This window comes from Puma concolor, chromosome C1, assembly GCF_028749965.1.
Source record: "Puma concolor isolate L17-30 chromosome C1, mPumCon1.1.hap2, whole genome shotgun sequence".
In the NCBI taxonomy this organism is placed as follows: Eukaryota; Metazoa; Chordata; class Mammalia; order Carnivora; family Felidae; genus Puma; species Puma concolor.
In genome coordinates this window covers 18,841,587-18,845,834 of record NC_141674.1, presented here as the reverse complement: position 1 = coordinate 18,845,834, position 4,248 = coordinate 18,841,587, and the positions used below count along the sequence as shown (strand labels likewise).

General features: G+C 50.8%; 1 pseudogene; it reads right to left on the bottom strand.

Annotated features, from left to right (window-relative positions):
* Positions 1 to 3,489: 3,489 nt before the first annotated feature.
* Positions 3,490 to 3,583, bottom strand: LOC147577844 (U6 spliceosomal RNA; annotated as a pseudogene).
* Between the last annotated feature and the right edge of the window lie 665 nt (positions 3,584 to 4,248).

Here is a 4,248-nt window from a genome sequence, read left to right as displayed (position 1 = left end):
GAGGGCAGGGTGGTGTGGCTGCAAGGCACAGGGGCACTGATGCTGCATAATCTGCCTTTGAATCTTGGTCCCATTATTTCGTGGTTACTTCACCTCTCCGTGCCTTAGTTTCCTCACTGAGTTTCCTCTCATCCTTACATGGGTGGGGATGAGAGGACCACAGAGTCAGTGTGAAGGTTAGATGGCTTAATATGGAAGGTGTTTAGGATAGTGCCTGGGACGCAGCGTGTGTGATACGTGTGACCTGTTATGTAAAGGTGAACCGGCCAGACCTGCTACGTTAGGATCTCCGGAGAAACAGAACCAAGATGCGGGGGACACACACACACACACACACACACACACACACACACACACACACACAGAAACTGTTATGTATATACAAGGAAACTTATTTTGAGCAGCTGGCTCATGTGACTACAGAAGGCTGAGAATTCCCACGGTCTGCTGTCTGCCAGGGACCCAGGAAAGCCAGTGATGTGACTCCGTCCGCGTCTGAAAGTTCTGAGGGCAGAAGAGAGGACATGGGAGGTCCAAGATCAAGCAGGGAGGAAGGAAAAAAGGGACAAATCCCTCCTTTCTCTGCCTTTTGTTCTTTTTTTTTTAAAGTTTATTTATTTATTTTGGGAGAAAGAGAGCGTGTGCACGAGCAAGGGAGGGACAGAGAGAGAGGGAGAGAGAATCCCAAGCAGGCTCTACGCTCAGCATGGAGCCTGACGCGGGCCTCGATCCCTCAAACTGCAAGATCATGACTAACTGAGCCACCCAGGCGCCCCTCTCCACCTTTTGCTCTATTTGGTCCCTCAATAGTTTGGATGCTGCCACTCCCAGAAAGAATGCTGAATCTGGACACCCTGTGGCTGGTCAAGCGGACACATAACATGGACCAGCACACTTGCTAATAATTCAGTGGGATTCAAAAAAGGGTCAAGGACGAGTCCAAAGTTTTAGTCCTTTCAGCTGGAAGAACGGCAAAGGTCACGTATGGCGGTGGGAAGGCTGTGCGAGGTGAGCTGCAGACAGGTCTGGGGTGTCTGTTGTGCGTCAGGTGAAGGGGAGATGCCCAGGGGGCAGCATCTGAGTCGGCGGTTCACAGGAGAGGTTCGACACCGCCTGGGGATGGTCCGCGGCTCATTTAGTCCGTGGCACCGTTTCCCGAGGTGGTGCCATATGTCACCAGTCTTACCAGTCTTACCTGCATCTTATAAACCGAGCGGGCTCTTCCAGCAGCGAGAAGTTTGACTCGATCTCAGTCAACTCGTCTCCTGGCTGTAACAAGAGGGGTTTCCAAGAGCTTCCGGTCCAAGCACAGCCCAAGGCCGGGTTCCCAGACAGATGCTGGACTGCCTGTGGCTTGGCAGCAAGAGACAGGGAGGGGCTTGCCCTTGTGGGGAGGGGCCCAGAGACAGACCTTGCTTCTGTTCCTCTTTGAGGCCTGAGTCTCTGAGCTTTATCCTGATTCCTGGAATGCCAGCCCCTGAGGAAGCCCCAGGGGTCTTACCTTTCAGCATCTGGTCCCTGGATGCCCCAAATGATAATCTCCCTCCCTTCTTTCCTCTCCTCTCCTGTCCTCTCCTGTCCTCTCCTCCTTCCCTCCTTTCTCTCTCTCTCTCTCTCTCTTTCTTTCTTTCTTTCTTTCTTTCTTTCTTTCTTTCTTTCTCTCTTTCTTTCTCTCTCTCTCTCTTTCTTCTTTCCTCTGGAATCAGCCTTAAAAGAGGACAATAAGCAGTTTTTAATCTATCATCTCTCCGTCTGTCCATCCAGCCACCCATCCATCCATCTATCTCTATCTGCCTAGCTGTTCATTTTAGGGAGAATTTGGGTATAAAATACATTATAGGACCTTAGTTTTGGGGAGACCTTCAGGTTCATGAAATGCACACTCTTTATTTTGCTGATGAAAGACACGAGGCGCAGCAAGGAAATGACTCACGTGGGGTAACATGGCTCATTATAATCAGTGCGGGTCCTCGACCTCTGGTCTCCTGGCTCCCAGTGCCTCTTTTGTGGCTCCGATCGCATTAATCCCAGCCATGCTGGCGAGCCTGGGGTGGGGCTGGGGTCCGTCCCAGAGGGTCCTTCTGAGGCCCGAGGGAGCCCACCACAACTGAGCCTGCCCTGGGGGTGCTGTGCCCTCTGCTGCCCTCACACCTCCTCCGGTTTCAGCCCACGCAATGCTCCTTGCCATGGGTGAGTTGGCTGTTGAGCAACAGCTCTCCGGTGGCCTGATTCTAGGGTGTCATGGTAAGAAGAGCTACCACCTGTGGACTATTTACCACGTGCCAGACATTGCACTTGGCAGTCTTGGTCAAGGTCGGGAGGCCGTTGTCTGCCCAAAGGTCTCAGCTACCAAGTGGTGCAGTTGGGAGATCTGGCCCTGGTGTCTCCACTGGTCTAATCGGGGTGGAAGCCTCCCAGTGTGGCTGGGAAGGGCACCGGATAAGGGTCTCGAGGGTCTGAGCCCTCTGGCCAGCTGTGTGACCTTGGCCCACTCTGATTGCACTTCCTTGCCTGTTGTGCATGTACCAGTACTGACCCTTCCTCGTGGTGCACCGTGTGCCTTAAAGTGCTGCGTGCGTGGGAAATGATGCCACCCCGTAGCTAGGTGCTTCTCTCGATGGGTGTGCAGCTGGTGTCCTGCCTCCCCCTCCCTCCTCACCGCCGAGGGAGACATGTGCCAAGGAGCCATTCCAGGTCCAGGGCTGGGCTGTGTGCTGTGTGTGTGGATGGCTGTTGGGAGCTTTGAGATCCTCTTTGATGTGAAGGCTGGAGGACCAGACGAGGATCCTGCTGTCCTGAGCCAGGACCGGTGTCCCAGACAGTCGTGTCTTTGTGAGCTCTGCCCTGGGGGATCCACCCACAGAAACCTGTCAACTCAGGACTGCCTCTTGAGGGGAAGGCAGCCTTCAGGAGAAGGAGAACAATGAACTTGTCATGTTCAGGATAGAGCAAAGTCTGGGCCAGGCTGGCACTGGGTGATCTGGAGGCAGACTGAGGAGCCCTGTTAGTGCTTGAGAAAGTAACAGCCTCCAGGCTGGCAGGGGTGGGAGCCTCTGGAATGTGCGGGAAGGGTGTTGTCTTCGGTGACTGTGTGATCAAGTCCCCACCTACTTCTCTCATCCTGTGCCACCTTGTCCTTTGCCCTCCGCTTTCCAGCCCACACTGGCTGTGCTTCATCCTGCCTCAGGGCCTTTGCACACGCAGAATCTCTTGCCTGAGATTTTAATTTTTCAAATACGCAGAAAGACATAGAACGCAATTATTTGATCAACTGGGTTCCCATCTCTGAACAAACATTAACATTTTGTTACTTGTGCTTCAGAACCCTTTCTTTTTTTATTACGGTAAAAAGAACCATAACAAATTTGTCGTCTTAACCATTTTTAAGTGTTCAGATAAGGAGTGTTAAGTATGTTTACAGTGTTGTACAACGGACCTCGAGAGCTTTTTTGGCTTATAAAGCTAAAACTCTATACCCACTAAACTTAAAAAAATGTGGAACGCTTCACAAATTTGCATTTATTCTCTGCCGATCTTCTCCATATCTTTACAATTTTAGTATAGGTGCTGCCGAAGCCAGCATGAACCACTTGCTTTTTAACCATTCATGTTGAAAATTCAAAAGGCAGGGAAGGGTGTGCAATGATCTCTTCTGTCCTTCAAGCACCTTGACCCTGTTAGAGACCTCTGGTGTTATGGTTTCTGGAGTGTGCTTTCTGAGCTGTTCTGTGCATATGTAAGCGTGCATGTATCACACTGTGTATGTGTATGATAGCATTAAATATTCATTAAAGTTCTGCCCCTTGCCTTTTGTATAAAAAAAACCCACCTTTTTATTTTATAACAGTGTCAGATTTACAGCAAAGTTGCAAGGACAGCACAGAGTTCCTGTATAGCCTTCACCCAGTTTTTCCTGTTGTTAACGTCTCAACATGAGCAGGATCCGTTTCCCACCACTAAGGAAGCGGCGCTGGTACACCGTTTCCTCAAGTCCACGGTTTATCCTAACTCACTAGTTCTCCCCTGAAGTCCATTTCCTGTCTTCACAGGCCATCCAGCGTGCCACCTTATGTTCAGTGTGTCATGTCTCCCTGCCCTCCGCTGGTCTGTGACAGTTTCTCGGATTTTCCCTGTCTTTGATGACCTTGACAGTCTTGAAGAGTATCGGTTAGCTATTTCGTAGACTGTCCTCAATTTGGGATTGTCTGATTTTTTTCCATAGCTAGACGGGGGTTATGGGTTTGGGGG